Here is a 19,748-nt window from a genome sequence, read left to right on the forward strand (position 1 = left end):
CCACACACCAAGGCTGGCTGGGGAAGAAATGCAGTCCCAGAGTTTTCTGTGGGTGATTTATCTCTATGTTCTGCAGCCCTTGATGTTTTGGGAAGATTTTCATTTAATTCAGAGATAAAAATAGTTCTCTTCTTTGGTACCCATTCATTTAAAAAATTATTTGTTTGTTTGTTTGTTTTGAGAGAGAGAGAGAAAGCCTGCATGAGTGAGCATAAGCAGGGGAGGGGCAGAGAGAAGGAGAGTCAGAATCCTAGGCAGGCTCCGCACCATCAGTGCAGAGCCTGATATGGAGCTTGAACTCCCAAACCATGAGATCATGACACGAGCCAAGACCAAGAGTCGAATACTTAACAGACTGCGCCCCCCCAGGAACCCCCTATTCATTCTGAGTGTGTTTTTTGCACCAACTGTGGGCTAGGAATGGACCAGAATTGGAAGGCATAACTTCCCAGTGGCGCTAGGGCAGGCCTGCGGAGGCTGTGGTAGTTCACAGGGGTTTCCAGAGATGTGGATGCTGTTAAGTTTCACATAGTGGTAACATATGTAAAAGCAATTTTGATAGCATTTAGACATCTTCACTTCTATTTGAACACTCATTGTATGGCTTCATCTATAATCTTCAGGACTCCTGTGATGACTTCTTGAGTGCCTAAAAGCCTTTGAATAGTTTCTACCACCTGAGTATTCTGGGGCAGCTACAAACAATCCACTTCCCAGATTTACCTGTTAAAATGCATTGGTAGCTTAAGGAAAAAAAAAAAAAGTCCTGGTATTAGCTCAATTACATTTTAGTCTTGATTTGCTTATCATCAGTGATATTCTTTGCATTTCCTGCAGTGTAAAATGTTAGGCTTAAAAAAAAATTTTTTTTAATGTTTATTTATTTTTGAGAGAGACAGAGAGAGTATGACCCAGGGAGGGTCAGAGATACAGGGAGACACATAATCCAAAGCAAGCTCCTGGTTCTGAGCTGTCAGCACAGAGCCCGAAGCAGGGCTCAAACTCATGAACTGTGAGATTATGACCTGAGCTGAAGTTGGATGCCCAACCGACTGAACCACCCAAACCCCCCCACTTTTTAAAATTTGCTCTTATATGTTATATTCCTACATAGGAAGCATCTGTGATTTTCATCTTTACATCCTAAAAATCAGGTATTAGGTGTTGTTTAGTAGAAAGTGATTTATTTTACTGGAAGATGTTTTAAAAAGCCCATATTTAATACCTTCCATAACATTTTATCATTTTAAACATAATGAACAACTTTTCATTAATTTTCTCCCTAAGTCTCACATAGAGCCTCCTGAATTCTTTCCAACTTATCCCTTCTATGCAATGGCCATCATTTACTGTGTGCATCATGACATAGCTATAAATGATCTTTGTTGCAATTTTTCGTCCAGTTTTTCAGACTGGACATAAGTGGAAGGAATGTTAGTCTTGGTAGGAGAAACTTGTTAGAGGAATCCAAGATGTTGTGGTTTTCATTGTTAACGTTCCATTTGCTATGTGGAATAAAGAAGGCAAGTTAAATTCAAGGGTGTTTCACAAGGATGGACAAGGTCTGACGTGATTGGATGTGTTTCTGCAGATTCAGGCCTTGCCAGCTGAATGCCAGTGCTTCTTCCCAGAGAGAAGAGGGTGAAAAAGCCAACAGGAACTGAGAAGGTAAATTTCACTGCATCCAGCCTGCCACAATATGAAATTAAACATGGATGTAGCAGATTTCCAAGTATCATAGTCATACAGTTCATGCAATTCATTAAGCTGCATTTCAATGAAAAGTAAGTGGTGACCCTCCTATTTAAAAATAATTGAGCAAGTGTTTTTATATTGAACCGACACACTTCATTTCTGTTGAATAGTATACCTGATATGGGCATAAAAGCGCAAAATGGATCTGAAACTGACCTTCGATTACTTCTCTAGCATGCTAGATAGAAGTGTGTGCAACGCGTGCCCCCTTTTTTTCTTGGAGCATTGGGGAGAGAGGTCAGGGCTGAGAAAGTGCACCTGCAGCTTTGAATCTCCTCCACCCCCACCAGGGCACAGAGGCGGAGATAAGGCATGAAGTCTTCGGTTTCAGGAGTGAGGCAAGGTTGGGGATATACTTACACTAAAAAAATGATTTGTTGTTTACCTGAAATTCTAATTTAATTGGGCATTCTGTTTTTAACTGGCAACCCTGCCTGGGAGGAAGTTGCACAGAGCAGGATCTGGGAAAACGTGAACAAGCAGAAAAGAGTCTACAAAGTGGTGGGTGAATATGAGGGTGGGGGGTGGAGATAACATCATTTCTGTGTTGTGTACCTGGAATGAGATTTGCCCAGGATTTCTGAGGATGCCACAGGTGCAAGGCGCTGGTCAGGGAGGACATCAGATGAGGTCAGTATGGATTCTTGAAGACCAGAAATTACCGCGAGAAAGAAGATGGTAGGAGTCGAGGAAGGGTTTTCCAGGCAGAACAAAACGTCCAAAGGCACATAAGGATGATACAACACCCATATCCACTTCCATGAAGCCCTTCTGCTCCCACCGAAGGGCAATTCCTCCTTCCTTGCTCTGTGCTTTCCTGGACCTTGATGGGAGCCTGATTCCCCTCGCTCTTCTCCTTTCTGTTGTTGAGACATCTGTGATGCGGGTCCCATCAAGCTGCAGGCGGTAGGTCATGGGACAGACCCCAGACACATATCCACTGTCTTCATTGAACCATGCAGGGGAACTAGCTGAGCAGACCCCCCTTTTTCAGAAGACTGAACACAAACACATCAAACGTGTCCACAAGTCTTCAAGCAAGACCAAAATCTGTGTGTATGTATATGTACTTAAGGAAGCACAGAGAACTGATTTATACAACATCAGACCGTATCTAAGATTGTTTCCCCACAAGAGAAGTAACAACATGAAAGCAAACCAAAGGGAAAAAGAAGTCCCAATTTGTTAGATTCTCTAAGATTTATCCTCAAGCCAACTCACACAACTTAAGTGTGCGAAGTGAATTCTCTACCGCGCTACTCAGCAGTCTACTGCCTTTGAATGTTATCTTTTAGAGGAAAGGTTGTGCTATGTCTTGTGCATGATACTTTTATCCCTGTGCTTAGGGTCATCAACTGCTCAGAGTTCTTCAACTCACAGCTCTGTGTACATAGATAAGTAGGACTATGCTTTCTGCCCTCCAGGGCACAAGAGCTGGGGAGGCTCTGGTAGATGCAAGAAGAAGCTTTCTGGCTGCCCTCTTCCCACAACAATTCAGAGGCATGCTCACCCAGACAGAGATAAGAACATCAAAAAGGTGGTTTCTCCTCATAGCTTTGAGATGTAAATAAATTTCCTTTTTGTTAAAAAAAAATACTGCTTTCCAGGGGGCACCCGGGTGGCTCAGTCAGTTAAGTGTCTGACTCTTGATTACTCCTCAGGTCAGGATCTCATGGTTGGCGGGTCTCAGCCCCACATTGGGCTCAGTGCTGACAGCACAGAGCCTGCTTGTGACTCTTTCTCTCTCCCTCTCTCTGCTGCTCCCCTGCTCGCTCGCTCTCTCTCTCAAAATAAATAAACTTTTAAAAATGCTGCTTTCCAAAGCTTTACCAGCCAGAATAAGTGGCTGTTTTGTTGTTTTTCATTTTCTTGGCAGCGGGGGAAGCTATTTGGGGAATTCTACTTTGCGGAGCAGGTAATGGTGCTGAGTGGTTGCAGCCTTTCGACTCTAAGAGTGTTTATCTTGCCCCTGATGTTAATATTGTACGTTGTTTTTCTCTTTCCTTTTCTTTGCACATTTCCTCAACGTGCTGGCCATCCAAGGATTTGACTGAGACTTTTGAGGACCTATCTCGGCTTTGCTTTACCTGAGAAACGCCATATCTGGCTCTACGTTCCGTCTGGGAAATTTGCCTTTTTCGGACCCCTGCAGAGAGCCCGGTCTCCTTTGCGGGTCTTGACCCTACTGTCTCTGTCTGGGGACAGAATGAATACCTTGCTTCCTTGAGGGCCCCACTCACGGCCGGTTTCTGCTCTCCTGCGCCACCTGCTGTCACGAGCTCCAAGTGCAGCCTTTCCCTGTATCCCGCCCCAGGCCCTCAGCAGGAGCCAGAGCCCAAAATCTCAGCCCAAGCAGATGTTACTCAGGCTGCCAGATTTCTGTCCTGGTATTATCTGCACTGCCTCCACTGGCTCGCTAGATCAGAATCCCAAATGTCCCCAGATGACTCGACTCAAGTCACGCAGATCCTGAGCTCCTTGGCAGAAAGGAGGGAGCCTGCCAGTTCTGGGGATTGGCCACCGGCAGCTCCTGCCAGGTCACTGGAGGCCGGCCTCTGCCCAGCAGTGAAGATGCAAATGAAGGTTTTTTTCTCAGTGTCAATATCCACATGACACTTATCCTTTAATGGGCTCTCTCCAGCACATGGTCCCTGATTGGGCCCCTAGTTTTTTCACAAGCTGCTCAGGGCTTCGAAACTTTGTTTTGTATTTTAAGCACTCCGAACTTTTCCATGTTCTCAAAAGCTCATGAGTCTAGCCAAGGACCACAGCAACTAGGGTGCTGCTTTTGATTAGCTAGTTTAAGTACCTCCACTATTGCCTATTACAGGTTGAAAATCTCTTAACACAGAATGTAGGTATTTGTCTGTTCTCCATCCTACAGGGCCTGGCATATAGTAGGTGCTTCACCAAAGCTTGTGGAGAGTCCTTTTCTGTTTGTCTATTAAGAGTAAAATCTTGGGCTGCCTGGGTTGGTTGGTTAAGCATCCATCTTCTGCTCAGGTCATGACCTCACAGTTCATGGGTTCAAGCCCCATGTCAGGCTTTGTGCTGACACCTCAGAGCCTGGAGCCTGCTTTGGATTTTGAGTCTCCCACTCTCTGCCCCTCCCCACCTCAAAAAAAAAAAAAACATTAAAAAAAATTTTTTTTTTAGGTAAAAACTGTTGGGTCTGCGATTCTGAGAGTTTATTCCTTATTTAAGCCTGAAACAAACTGAAGCTGACTTGGTAGAAAGAAATGATGAGTGATGGCAGTGATTTCCACTATTACTGTGATAAGAACAAGGATGTAAGCCACTGTAGTCTCAGTAGGTTAGAAAAAGTAGCAAGATGGGGCGCCTGGGTGGCTCCCTCAGTTAAGTGTCTGGCTCTTGGTTTCAACTAAGGCCATGATTTCACGGCTCGTGAGTTCAAGCCTCCTGTCAGGGTCTGTGTTGACCATGCAGAGCCTGCCTGGAATTCTCTCTCTTGAGCTCACTCTCCTTTTCTGAAAATAAATAAATAAACTTAAAAAAAAAAAAAAGAAGTAGTAAGGTATGTGCGCAGTTGGGTTAGATGTGAGATCAAACTTCCTGGCAGCAAAGTTTGCAGGATACTCGTATAAAAATACAAATGAGGGTTTATCCCAGCAACTAGGCTAAAGAGAGAGACTCATCCATTTAGTTAAGTAAACATTTATTGAACTCCTGCATTGTGCCAACAGCATACTGGAAGCTGGAATTAACCTGTGCTGCTCTGAGCACAGAGAAGACTGAGACAGACAGATAATTTCAACACCGTTTCTTCAATGCCCAGAGAAGTGTGTACCTGGGGTGTTGTGGGTGCATGATGAAGGGACACTAATTCAAGCTATGCAGCCAGTGAAGGCTTCCTGAAAGAGGTAATGTTTATACCGAGTTTTTCCATTGGGTGAAAGATATGTAGATGAACAAATGCAGTTAGTGCATTTCAGGAAAAGTGGGTGGTTAGATTAATTGATGTAGAAACGTCTTTAGATCCTCTCTATCATTTTGAGTCGAGTTCTCTGGGAAATGCTGGTGTCCCATAGGAAAAGTCTTATAATCCTGATGGCCAAAGGGGGCTTGGTTTTCTGTTCCATGTTGGACTCGTCCAAAGGCTTATTGGCACAGCCTTTTGTGGATTTAAGAGGGAAAAGGTAAAGGAAACAATCCCGTTTCCCTCTGCCGCCAAGCGTCATGATCCTTCAAGCAGCCTCTCTGCCCCGTCGTTCAGGGCACGACAGATCTGGCATGTCCGTGATCCATCACATCTGACATATCTGAGGACTGCCCGCAAAGCCGTACAATCCAGGAGGCTGTCTGGAGGACACCATGGCCATGGTCTGCCTGTTGGATCAGAGAAAAGAAACAGACTGCTACCTAGAACCTCTCACAGCAGCTGCTTGTTGAATTCTGGAAGATTATAGCACCAGGCCCCATTGTACAGATGGGAAGACTGAGGCTGACAAGCATGGAGACATGTCCTGGGTCCTGGAAGTAACAGACAGCTACTGTATCCTCATGGAGCTTCTTGTTTCTTACGACAGTGCTGCAGCCAGGACCTCAGGCTGGGAACCCGTGAGAGGCATTTTTCCCAGAAAGAAGTGCTTTGGAAACAGTAGGCTAGTTCGTAATGGCCTGTTTCCACTGGCTACCCTCCCTGCTTACTGCATTGTCATCATGGGGTGGGGGGTTCCCAGCCTCCTCTGGGGAGGTCATTCAGTCCCTGCCGTGGCAGCTGGTGTCCTCCAGGGCCTAGACCACCCCCAGAGAAAGGAATCTGAGGGCAAACGAAGAGCGCCGCCTCCGTGGCTGCAGACCTGAGGCCTCCGTGCCCACTTGCCCCAGGCCAGCCCCCGTGGGGCCAGTGCCAGCCTCTGTGCTCTTCTCCACCCCTTCCTGGGCTGCTCGGCTCATCTGCTCACTCTGCAAACTGCACGCATCCTGAATGGCTCTTTGTGTGCGCCCAGGAGCTGGCTGTGCAGAGCCCTGCAAAACGCTGGACAGAGACATCTCCTCTGGGTCCAGGCACAGCTGGGCACGGTGCCTGTCTTGTGGGAGGAGGGCCTTCCTTGTGCCGCCCTGTCGCTCTGTATCTGGGAGTGAGCCGCAACCTGGATGAGTGGGAGAAACAGATGTTCTGCACCCTTTCCCAGAGGGGTCATCGGCAGGGCTGTGGCAAGCGCCTTGGTCACCTCCCCTGAGCTCTCCTTCCCACTCTCCCTCCTTGTCACTTTGCCCCCAGAGATGACTAGTACCCAGAGGCACAGTTAAATCGCCACTCCCTATGTGCCAGGCACTGTGCTGAGGGCTTTATACCATTCGATCAAATCTTCCCAGCAATCCTGTGAACACCATCTTCTTACCACCCCCATTTTACAGGTAAGAAAACCGAGCTTGGAGACATTAAGCAGCATGCACTGGAAATTCTGAACACAGATTGGGTGGCTCTCTGCTCTAGCTCCTCCTTCTGGCCCTCAGGGTGTCTCTCCCAGACTTTGGTGTCCCAAGGCCACTTCACACTTGGCTGTCTGGGAAATCACCATGCTCCAGAGTGCTGGCCGACTCAGGGACCCACGGCAAGGTGAAGTCCGGTTCTGCCAAAATGCAGACAGCCTCTTGGACTTCCAAAGTCGTTCTGTTTATACTGCTCCACCTCTTTGTGCCTTTTTTTCTTTTTTAAATTAAGAGTAACATTTTGTTTGATAAGATAGAAGAAACTACAGATGTGTAAGGAAAAGCTTGGATACAATTCCATATAGAAAATTTTGCTAAAGGACCCTCCCTTCACCCACAGGACATAACATGGTTTTGTGATGCAAACACTGGATGAGGGCTGGAACATAGGGTTCATTTCAGGTGCTGGTGGCCCAGGCTCAGTGACTGACTCACTGCTCTGGTTTAGTGTCCCCGCTGTACACAAGGGGTAAGGACGACCTCCAGGTGTCTGAATATGTAGCAGTCAGAACAGGTTGAAGAGTAGACACAAATCTTGCTTTTATTTTTTTCTCAGTTGAAAAAAGTGGTACTAATGATAATCACCTACCTGGCACCTCTGAGCTTCAGAGGTGTGATCTATAGCATTCTTAGGAAGCCAAGCCCAGTGACCCTTTTGGGGGACAGAAATGTTAACCATGGTCTTTAGAACAGCTCTGTTACTGGGGCACCTGGGTGTCTCAGTCAGTTGGGTGTCCAATTTCAACTCAGGTGATGATCTCAGTTTGTGAGTTTGAGCCCTGCATCAGGCTCTTTGTTGACAGCTCAGAGCCTGGAGCAGGCTTTTGATTCTGTGTTTCCCTCTGTCTGCCTCTCCCTCGTTTGAATTCTCTCTCTCTCTCTCTTTGTCTCTCTCTCAAATATAAATAAACATTAAAGTTTTTACAAATAAAATAGTAATAAAAATTTTAAAAAGAACAGCTACCGGGAGGGGCTGTATTTCTGTTTTCTTCTTTTTTTTTTAATTTTTTTTTTAAATTTATTTCTGAGAAAGAGAGAGGCAGCCTGAGCAGAGGAGGGTCAGAGAGAGGGAGACAAAGAATCCAAAGCAGGCTCCAGGCTCTGAGCTAGCTGTCAGCACAGCTGACATGGAGCTCGAACCCACGAACCATGAGATCATGACCCGAGCCGAAGTCAGACGCTTAACTAACTGAGCCACCCAGGTGCTCCTATTTCTCTGTTTTCAAAGAGTCTATGAGCAATCAGTGGCAAAACAAGCAAAAACAGCAGGAGAAATGCAGGTTAGATCTTAAGAAGAACTTCCTTCTTGTGTAATGTGTTGAGGGAATCAAGGAAACTAGAAGTTGTCCTCCAGAGTTTGTGTTTGCTTTCTGTTTTCTTTCATCTTTCTTTCTGTTTTGAAAATAAGTTCGTCCTTCACCCTCCTAGGCAATAAAGACTACAGTCCATACATCTTCTGGGGATCAGAGAATGATTATCATAGGCTGTATGTAAAGGGAGTCCCCTTTATGTTGATCTTTCACACATGACAAGAAACTCTAGAATTGGAATCCTCAGAGTTGTGTGTGATATGGGGTGATTCGACCTTCACCGTTAATGTCCACTGGTAGCCATGGTCGCATCGGCCTCAGAAATGGCGATATTGTAATGATGGGTAACATGGCCCATTTTTCTGTGCCTATTCTCCAAGAAGCTTTCTATGGTCTTTACGCACTGCTCTGATATCCACTCTATTTCCTTGCGCACTGTTGCTGTAATCAGGGATTATGAGTCTTAATTGTGGTGATATACGATGAATGCTTGTTTTGAGTAACTGAAGCATAAGGGTAGCAGAGGATACTCATCACAATCAAGATAATAACCTATAGATGAGTAAGGCCCTAAGATGCAGGTTATTATGTGCACAAGAGTCACAAACATCTGTTAGCTTACCTTTCATCTCCAGCCCTTTCCCGACTATGTTGCCATTCTTTGTTCTTTTCCTTGGGAGTCACTTGTTTCTTTTTTTACTTTGCTAGTCTCATTTTCATGAGTGGAACTCACTATTAAAACAACAGTTAAAGATAGCATGTTCAAAAGCCTGAGGGATAATTTAGGGAAGATGTCAGAAAAGACTTCTAGATGGGACAAGGAGCATATATAGGAAACACATTTGAGTAGCGCATGTGCAATTCACCTCCAGTGCATGGGCTCCATGAAGTGGGAGCCATTTTCTGGGTCTTGGTACTTTACTTAGAGGGTAACATGTGAGTCATTGGATGGCTTTATCTTTGTGAACAGAGCTGTCCATTTATTTGTTGGACTTTGGTCAGTAGGCAATGCAAAAGCACTATGTTTGGGCAGAGACCAGTAGGCAATAGACCTTAACCAAGAGTTTTTGAAGAGTGACACCGTTAGGGGCCATGCACCAGGAAGATTCAACTGAAAGTCACATGTAAAATGGATTACATGTGGGTAGATAGGATTACTAGGAAACCAATGGGAAGAGACAGCAAAAGCCTGACAGAGGAAAAAAATGGGAACTTCATCAAGGACAAGTCCAGCAGGAATAAAGGAAAAGGACTAATGCAAGAAGACATGGAGATAGAGTGGTCAGAGTTTGGCAGCTCAGCAGCTGCCAGGGAGGGCTTGGCAGAAGGAAAAATGAACTATGACATAGTCACTAGCAGATGTCCCCAGGGCCATCTGGGCATTTGTCTAATGGCCTGTGGGAGTCACTGGATTTTCTACACTTTCCTTGCTGAGAAAAAAAGAGGGATCAGCAGTGACCTGCTGTTAGCTGTGCAAACTTACCCCCATAACCTATTATTATGGGTGGCCTCGGCAAAGGGTGAGTCAAGATCAGAAGTAGGGTGTTGGACATAGGTTGGCATTTCCATGATAGGTGATGTCATTGTGTGGGTCCCATTGCCACTGCTCTGCCCCCACTCTTAATGGTGATGCTAGCTAACACTTGGCTCACCTTTTGAAAAGGTAGTGGGGCTCTCCACACACAGAAATGGGGAGAATTCCACAAAGCACTGAGCAGAAAAAAATGTAACAGAAAATACTTTGGTAACATCCCATGCAAGCAACAGTATCAGGTGACTTGAGGTGTTTTAAATTCTTCCCACTCTCAGTTTCTTGTCCCCATTTCCATACATAAATCCAGGGCTCTGATACCGGATTTCCTTGGCTTTCACAGTGAAATGGGGAATGACTTGCAATTAAGTTCTTGGTTCATTGCTGTTGTGTTGCCTGAAGACAGTAGACCTTGGGAGGTGCAGTGAAAATGGCATCTTCTTGGCCTTCACGGTTAAAGACTGTGGCATGAGACCAGTGGGCCTGTCACACTGGCATATCCCCATGGGACTCTCAGATAACCTGGCAGCACATTCTTTTATGCTGACTTCAGGATAAGAAAGAATATTCTTTGGATAAGCACAACCCACATGACTAAAGCTCTTTCTTTAAAAGAAAGGCCCAGGGGGCTCCTCTTTCTGTGATCCAGGTTCATCTCTGGCCAAGGACCTATGCAACCCTCTGAAGATGAACAGCTTATGAGGGTCCAGCTGTCTTCTTAATTAAAGAAATCTGACTCTTCTCACATCCCATTTGTTTTTCTATATTGAAAGCTGCTTTTAGCCTAAGATGACCTTTCTTTCCTTGGTCGAAAATGCGCATATCTACTCTTCATTAGTTGATCTAGAAAAGCTAAGCATCCCTGTAGTTAAGTCAGGGAAACTTTGGTTTGTAAAAACCTCTTCCAGAAGTATGGGGATGTAGTCATTTCTGACGGCTGGTCCCCAGGAGAGCTAGAAACTGCTGGGGAGCTTCTGGGTGAAGCAGGGCTGGGGCTCCCAGGGCAGTTCACTCCTTGGAGCAGGCCAGCCAGCCTTAAGACTCTTGCTCACAAGGCCAGGATTTTTGAGAAGGGCATTGAAGCCAGCTTTGGCTCCTGGAATGTATTTATCCATCTGCAAATGAGATATCCCCTCCTGATTTCTTTGTCTTCTGAATTAGAAATGGCAGGTTTGACCTCCGAACCCTTTGGTTCCTGTCTGGGTAAGAAAATTCAGTACTGAATGCCCACTCTAGGTATCTTTGCACACACGTGGGTCATCCTGGCCTGTGCGAACTTCAAACTCTCCTTTCCTAGAGGCTCTTGTTTCTCCAATCTCGGAGCATGGACCTGCAATGCTCTTGTCTTAGTGAGCCATGAATTGATGCCAAGAATTGAGGAGACACTTCTATAATCATTTGTTGTAGTTGCTGCCGTTGGAAGGCTCTCTGGCTGATCTTGCAGGCACCTCTCAGAAGCAGTCAGTTCTCAGTGATCTGCACATGGATTACATGCTTTGTGAATTATTCATGGGTAATTTTAAATTCCAAACTGGCTGTGGCACTGTTTGACGTGGTCCCTTTAAGATATCCCTCAATGTCCTCCTCTTAGCTAGGGATACTTAGGGAATCTTATGTGTTCTGATATTATCATCATAGAAAGTAAACTGGGAGGCAAACTTATGGAAGTCATCATATAACCATTTCTAAATGAGAAACAACAACAACAACAATAGCAATCAAAACTTTGGAGCAATTCCCTGTAGATTTGGATTATTTCTGCCCAGACATCCTCCTGTGATCATTTATATACTGACTTCCATCTTTCTCCCCAAACCAGAACTTACGCAAATGTAATTGCAATGTTGTGAGAAGGTAGTGACACATACTAATTCTTTTGCCAGCTTGAGATCCCATGGGGCTTACACTAAAAGCTTCTCTAGCCCTTTCTCAAGACAGTCTTCAAGGGAGCTGCCTTTGAGCCACCTTGTCCATCTTAAATAGCATGAAACCCTATCAAGTCACATAAAACCAAAGTCCAAAGTGGTTGTGCCTCATTGTCTCTTTGGTAAAAGCAGCCCATGCCTACTCCGCCTTAACAGTGGAACATACCCTTTCTGTGTGTGGAGACTGTACAGAGTGGGCCCCCTGCCCTTTCTAGGGAGGGGATGTGAGCAGATCCCTGAAGAAATTGCTTGGCTCAGGAGTTTGAGGGCTTGTTGTAATTGGCCTGGCCTAAAAGAGTACTGCAAACTGTATGCAGGCCAAGGAAATGCAAATGCTTCCCTGAAACAGGCATGTGGGGTGGATGAGAAGAGCTGGGTGCATCTGTGAACCCAAGTAGAAGAGCAAGATGGACAGAAAGTTCAGAAAATCAGAGAGGCTCCTGATGGACCATTTTTGTCCTTTAGCCATGGGTGGTGGCCACATCAGCTGAACTGATCAGATAGGGCAGGGCCAGAGGGATCTGGAGGGAAAGATCTTGAGTAGCAGGCTTGTTCCTTCCATGATGGGCCTGTTTCCCTGGGGGCAAGGCCAGTCTTCGTGCCCAGTCTGGCTTCCCACCAGTTGCACCAGTGGTCCCCAGCTGGGCTCAGCATCCATAGCCTCCCTCTGGATCCTGGGGAGTTGACTGGGGATACTTCCTATGAACTGATTACTCCTGATTCTCCATGGCTTCTCACACCTCTTTTCTGTAAAAAATGGTTAAAAACTAGGAACCCAATTCTGTACGTTATTTTTCTCTGCAGCATTCTAGAATTCTCTGCAGTCATTTTTATACTTGGCTGCCCTCTCCTCCTTCCTCATTATTTGTGCTCTCCGTGAGGGCGCACCTGGTAGTCCTGACTATATTCCTAGGGCTTACCACAGTCCTCAGCCCAGAGTACTTACTAAACTAAGGACTGTTCAGTGACTAATAATAATTCAGGTTACTGGGGGACATTTTATAGCATGATTCTTTAGTAACATTTTGATTTCTAGTTCTGTGACATAGCTGAGCATGTAGAAAGTGTCAGTCAACACTGGACGGACTTGGATTTTTCTGGTGAATTAACAGTCCTCTCCAACCAGGAAGGTAGTCTTGGCTGCCATCCCCTAAGAAATGAGCTAGTTAGAAATGGAGAAATGAGGTCTGGTGATGGGTCCAACTTCCTTTCTGCCTCTTTCCACTCACATCTTCCAATGCCTATGGTCTTCCTTTGCTCTCACTGTTGACCCTTATCCTCATCTCTTACTATCTCTTGAGACACTTAGATGGTCTTGGAAACAGCCCAGGTGACTCGGAACTCCCTAGAGGCTCTCTCTTCACTTTTTCCTACCTCTGAATTCCCCTTAGTGATCTCATGTTTCTTCCTTTCCCTCCGTCACTAACCTTTGTGTCTTTTCCCTTGTCCACTTAAGGCCCTCTATCCCCTCTACTCAATCAGAGATTTGTTCTTTAACACACCATTTCTTTCATCTGTTGCCCTCACCAGGTTTCTACTTGCTTTACCTCCCTGCTGCGGGTCATGCCATGCAAGCAATTTCAAACACCAGCCACCTGCCAGCACCCCCTCTTCATCGGCAATCTTTACCTTGTTTAGTCCTGCTGCCCCTATTCTTCCATCTCCCTGACATGCACTGGAAGGCTGGCACGCATGTGCAAAAGATAGTGTAACACAATTTCACCTACACTTGGCACCAGTAATGTAATTCATGGCCAAACTAGAGGTGATATTTTTAAAATTTACTATAGTTCTGACTTTCTAAACTCCTGATTCATTTTAGGTTCTTTCTTCCTACTAATGGTACCATGTTTCTTTTCCTTTGTTTCCCTTTCTTGCTGATGCATCTTGTATGGTTATGTTTCACTTACTTCCCCATTAGAATGGTCTGTGATGGAATTAGCTTTGGAGATAGGCATTCAGACAGAGATCAGGCAAGACGCAATGGACTCACGTGAATTCGGACATGAGGAGTGGGAATATTCCAGCAAGACAGCTTCTAAACATCTCTTTTAAAACCCGAGGCCCTTCTTAAACTGAATGGAGTGGAGGAGTTTTACCTTTTTCCTTGTATTGTCCACGATACTGAAGGGAATTTACCTAATTAAATACTGGAATTACCTGGGAGAGTAAAATAAACAATTGTGTTCAAGGGCAAGAGAGGAAAGGACAGCAGGCACACTTTGGGTGTAGGTGATCTTTGTTTTGTTTTGTTTTTTTTAATGTTTTATTTATTTCTAGGAGAGAGAGAGAGACAGCGTGAGCAGGGGAGGGTCAGAGAGAGAGGGAGTCACAGACTCTGAAACAGGCTCCAGGCTCTGAGCTGGCAGTCAGCACAGAGCCAGACGCGGGGCTCGAACCCATAAACCGCAAGATCATGACCTGAGCAAAAGTCGGACGCTTAACCGACTAAGCCACCCGGGCGCCCCAGGTGTAGGTGATCTTTGAACGTATTAGACCACGAGATCACTCAATAGGAGCTCAATGCCCTGTGTGAAGAGTTCATGTGATTCTTTCATCCAGCTTCTCCTTTTGGGCCTCAACATTGTTCATAGACCCCATAGAGGGATCCCCAAGGGTGATTTCATTCCAGTAGGTCTGTGTACATGGGCTTCACTGCTTGACCAAAGAATTTCCAATGACAGAGCCCTCCTAGCCTTCTCCAGACAGGAAGTGGTTGGTCTTCCCAATCTGCAGTTGAGCTAGCAGAATATTTTTCTTTTAATGAGTAGAATAGCATTCTTTTTGAAGCTTCTCCCCATTGGTTCCAATCTATTCCTCACTGCTCTGCTCTCACATCCCTTTTCTATCTGACAGTCCTTTGGATATCTGAAGACAGCCATTGTTTTCTATATGGAGTTTCATCTCCATCTGCCTGAACTTTGCCAGTGTTCCAGATTCCTCAGGACATCATTTCCAGTCTCTTCTATACCAGGTTGCTCTCTTTTCAGTGTATTCCATTTTGTCTAGTGCGGGGTCAGAATAGGACATAGGATGCCCTGCCCAGCCCAATGAGGAGCAAGTCTTTTGCTCCATCCATCGTCCTGTGCTCCATCCATCGTCCTGTTTGTTCTTCAGCACCTGACACAGCACCCTTCACATGCTTGACCCCTGATACATTCTCCTGGAGCAGAATGTCTGGACTTGTATTCTGTCCTTCACAGCATCCCTGTTACCAAAAATCCTCAGTTTTAGATCCATCTGCACAAAAGGGAGTTTGTTTGTTTGCTTTTGCAGCTTTCCATGAATTCTCCAGATCTTTATTGCTGCTTTATACTTGACCTGGGTTTATACCAAAGTTTAAGTGTCTTCAGGGCTGGTTGTCTTTCTCATATTTAGCCCAGAGTCCAATGTAGGTCTGAGAGATATTTCTTGAATCTGTGGTCAGTCACTATATCATGAACCAACTTGTCATCATCATTTTGGTGACACACAGCTCCTTTGGTCTACGTGTCTGTTGTGTCTTTATACCTGTCATGTCTCTATTGCTTATGGAGAAAGAACCCATGAAGAAGCTATGGTTTTTATTTTTTATTTAAATATCATTTTTTATTAACAAATTTTTAATGTTTATTTAGTTTTGAGAAAGAGAGAGAGAAAGACAGAGAGTGAGTGGGGGAGGAACAGAGAGAGAGGGAGACACAGAATCCAAAGCAGTCTCCAGGCTCCGAGCTGTCAGCACTGAGCCCGACACAGGGTTTGAACTGATGAACGGAGAGATCATGACCTGCGCCGAAGTCAGACACTTAACCGGCACCCAGGTGCCCCCCATTTTTTTATTTTAAAAGTTTATTTATTTTGAGAGGGAGGGAGCACGCATGCGTGTGTGTAGGGGAGGGGCAGAAGGGGAGGGAGAGAGAGAATCTTAGGCAGGTTCCACACTCAGTGTGGAGCCTGACATGGGGCTCGATCTCATGACTGTAGGATCATGACCTGAGGCAGAATTAAGAGTTAGAGGTTTCACCAGCTGAGCCACCCAGGCACCCCCATGATGCTATGGCTCTTAATACATGGAGTTCTCTGATTTTATTCCAAGCTCAGTTTTCCCATGTGAGTCGGTACAGAGCTGCTAGCAACATCAGGGAGGTAGTAGAATTTAACAGGGATCAGTGAGAACTGACTTGATATTTGGTTTGGTGAAACTGATAGGAGATGTTTCATGTTGACCCTCTGGCCAAAGTTCCCTTGCCAAGACAGCTAGAAGAGTCACTGAGAAATGTGCTGCAGTAAGAAGGCCTCTAGGCTTAAATAGATTTAGATTGGATCCTTTTTTCTTTTTTTACAATGTTACATTTATTTTATTTTATTTTTTAATAGTTTATTGTCAAGTTGGTTTCCATACAACACTCAGTGCTCATCCCCACAAGTGCCCTCCTCCATGCCCATCACCCCCCTCCCCCACACACCCATCACTCCTCATCTCTGTCAGTTATTTTACAGTCATTTAACCACTCTGACCTTAGTTTCTTCATCTATGAAATGGAGATAACCTAATTTCACAACCAAGGTCTCAGAACTGGTATGACAACAAAATGACATAATGTATCACAACACACGTGATCTGAACTCTGGCTAGAGCACTGTGGTCATTCCATGAAGTTTCTTTATTCAGTCCCCACTACCAATTCTGGGAAATAAAGAGCATCTCAATAGACCATTGGTTGTTTCCCCTCCATTCGACATAATGACAGATTCTCTCCTGCGGGCTCAGTCTGGGACTCTCTATCTGTGTCATACCCAGTACACTGTCTTCACAGCTGGGGCGCGGGAGTGGAGGTCAATCAATACTCCTTAATGGTTCAGCTCATTGTCCTGCACTGAGGAAGGTCAGTGTCTTCTCTCCAGAGACAGAACATAGTCTAGACACGTGGGGCAGGAGGCAGTCAGGAAACATGGGTCTTTAACTCCACTGATGGTTTTCCTAGTGCAGGGGACACCTTAACGTGGTTGCATGAGCCTCTGATCTTATTTGCAGAAAGAGTAATGCATTTGATTTCCTACCTGCCTGCCAGGGTAAGGGGGAATGAATGAGACTCTTCTATCTCTCTGGAGAAGGATACTGTTCGGACACATAGTCTGTTTCCATCCAGGTGGGGAGCAGTAAATTGCCAGGGCTCCAAAGGGCCGTGTGCCACGCTGGCGAGAATCCGGGAGACTGGACCTTCACTCCTTACTCAGACGGCAGAGACCACGCCTGTCTCTGCAGAGCAGCCCTGTGTGAATGCCCAATTTTATGATACATTTGTGCTGGGGAGGGCGCTGGATATGAAGAGGAGGCGAATGATTGCCAATTCCACCACTTCCCGTACTGAGCATACGCTGTGCAAGCCCATGACTCCTGCCATACTCACCTGGACCTCCAGGCGCAGAGGGCTCTGTCTCCCCAGATCATTCCCCTGATTAATTACGGAGGGTCTCAACCCCGCACGTCACACAGGGGCCACTCTCTGCCGCCATGGGCTAGAATCGGACTTCACACCCCAGGGGTGCGAGCCCTCAGCTCCCTGGCCCTCCTCCAGCCACGGAGGCGCGGTCCCTGCTGGGTCCTGCCTTGCCATGCCCCACATCTCCCACAAGGGGGAGCCCCCGGAGGGCAGTGGAGTTTGGGAAGCTGAGGTTTTCTCCTCCTGTCCTCTGATTTTCGCGCTTGACCCAACTGTGAGATTTCTTTGTTGCCATGTTGGGGTCTGAGATAACACTTTCTGGACGCTGCAGCCCGAGAGCCACAGCTGATCCCATCCTTTCTTGTCTGTTGTTAATTACCTAGCATTATAAACTAAGGAGGAAAAGTTAACAAAGAGCTCGAAGACTTTCATGGCCTCCGGGCCCTGGATGGAGGCCGGCGGTCTCAGCCGGATGGAACCAAGGAGGTGCCTGTGGCTGCAGAGTGCAGGTAGGTGTCCGGGAGGGGACGACGGAGGGACTCCTGGGGACAAGGGACACGGAGCCCCCTGATGGTGGGAAGGCGGATGGAGTAGACATGGGGTGTCAGGGGAGACTGAGGGGGGAAGGCAGCACTGAGAGACGGAGGCAGAGCAGAGGGAGGAACCCCCAAAGGGGTGCAAAAGAACAAAAATGCTCATAGGATGTGGTGCAAAAGGCTGCCGGTGGAGCCAGAGCCTGAGAAGGGAGGGTTTGTGAACTGACCCAGAGGCTTAAACTAGTTTGAAGTTCGTTCTAACTCTGCCGCCCAGAAACTTCCTAGGACTTCAGAGGCCGGGAGTCTGAGAGCCAGTGCTCAGCTACACGAGAAGAATCCAAGTGAGTAGGTGTGCCTGGAAGTCCATCTGATCATTCTGGTTGTGTGTCATATAGCCACACCCACTCCGGACTTGGGACTCCCTAAACTGGAAGGAATTCTGGTCTGGTGGCCTTTCTAGGTTCTCTCTGCTCCAAACCCATGTCTCAGACTTTCCCCTTCTCCTCTCCAGTCTCCTGCAGTCGTTGTTGGTCATGGACCAGGAGTCAGAAGGGCGCACTCGGCCCTCGGCAGATTAGGGAGATTAGCTGAAGCAAGGAGAGTCGGAATCCCCTTTTTCTTTGTCTATAACAGGGAGCTAATAATATATTACTAATAAGCCTTATAGGGTTTTTCTGAGGATTGAATAAGTAAGATAATAGGAATAAATGCTCCTAATAGATTATAATTGCTAGCTAAATAAAAGTGGTATTAATAATAATTAATCAGTTGATATACCCTTATGATGCTCAGCGGGGTATTTTCCTGCTGAGCTTTTGGAGGGATGTGTGTGTTTACTCTTTGTAGGGAAATTTAAGTACATAACCCCTAATTTCCATATCACTTTTTAGTGATAAGTGGGAAACTGTGTTCTTTCCCTTTTAGCCACCTTTGAATGTTCTCTTTCCTGACCTTGGCTACACGTTTCTTGTTCCCAAACATGCAGATAGTGATTGATGGTGTCTGCTTGGCTCTCTGGAAGAGTGATTTGTCTGTGTCCTCGACACACTGCTGCTCCAGTAAATGTCACAACGTGTCTCAGGCACATGATCAGACTATACTTGGAAGAAGCAAATAAGAAGGCCGTGTTTATAATCCCATCCCCACATTCCCTGCCTGGAATGTTCTTTCCAGACAACTTGTTACTTATTCATTAAAATGTCTCTGATTGGAAATTGGGGTCTACTCTCTGGGTCAGGCTGTTTCCGTCGACCTATGAAGGCTGTAGTTGGCTTTGATTCCTGTGGGCACATTCACCCTTTCCTTGGGTCCCAGAAGCAGTGTGGTATACAGGGAAGGCAGTGTAGACTATGGGCAGATCTCTTGATTTCATTGAGCCTTCTCTTTCCATCATAATATGAAGTTGCTACATTTTCTTCCTGCATCCAGATGTAGGAGTGAGGCACACATGAGATTATACTTGAGCTCACCAAAAGTTTGTAACTCTCTACAGAGTCATAGAAAATCACATCATTGTTATTCTGCTGTGTTTTTCTTACTTGTGATTGACCAGTATTTCACACCTTAATTATTTTATTTTTTAATTTTTTTAGATGTTTATTTACTTTTGAGAGAGAGAGAGAGACTGAGCGTGAGCAGGGGAGAGGCAGAGTGGGGGTGGGGGGAGACACAGAATCCTAAGCAAGCTCCAGGTTCTGAGCTGTCAGCCCAGACCCTGACAGAGAGCTTTGAACCCACGGACTGCGAAATCATGACCCGAGCCAAAGTTGGACGCTCAACAAACTGAGCCACCCAGGTGCCCTGCAGCCTTA

The 19,748-nt window shown here is 45.9% G+C and overlaps 1 long non-coding RNA gene across 1 annotated transcript; it reads left to right on the forward strand.

Annotated features, from left to right (window-relative positions):
- The first annotated feature begins 1,602 nt into the window (after positions 1 to 1,602).
- LOC144230719 (uncharacterized) lies at positions 1,603 to 19,097 on the forward strand. The gene is made up of 3 exons (XR_013334849.1): positions 1,603 to 1,668; positions 17,785 to 17,910; positions 18,923 to 19,097. It is a non-coding gene; the product is annotated as an uncharacterized LOC144230719 (long non-coding RNA).
- Positions 19,098 to 19,748: the final 651 nt, after the last annotated feature.

This window comes from Crocuta crocuta, unplaced genomic scaffold, assembly GCF_008692635.1.
Source record: "Crocuta crocuta isolate KB4526 unplaced genomic scaffold, BGI_CrCroc_1.0 scaffold316, whole genome shotgun sequence".
NCBI lineage: Eukaryota > Metazoa > Chordata > Mammalia > Carnivora > Hyaenidae > Crocuta > Crocuta crocuta.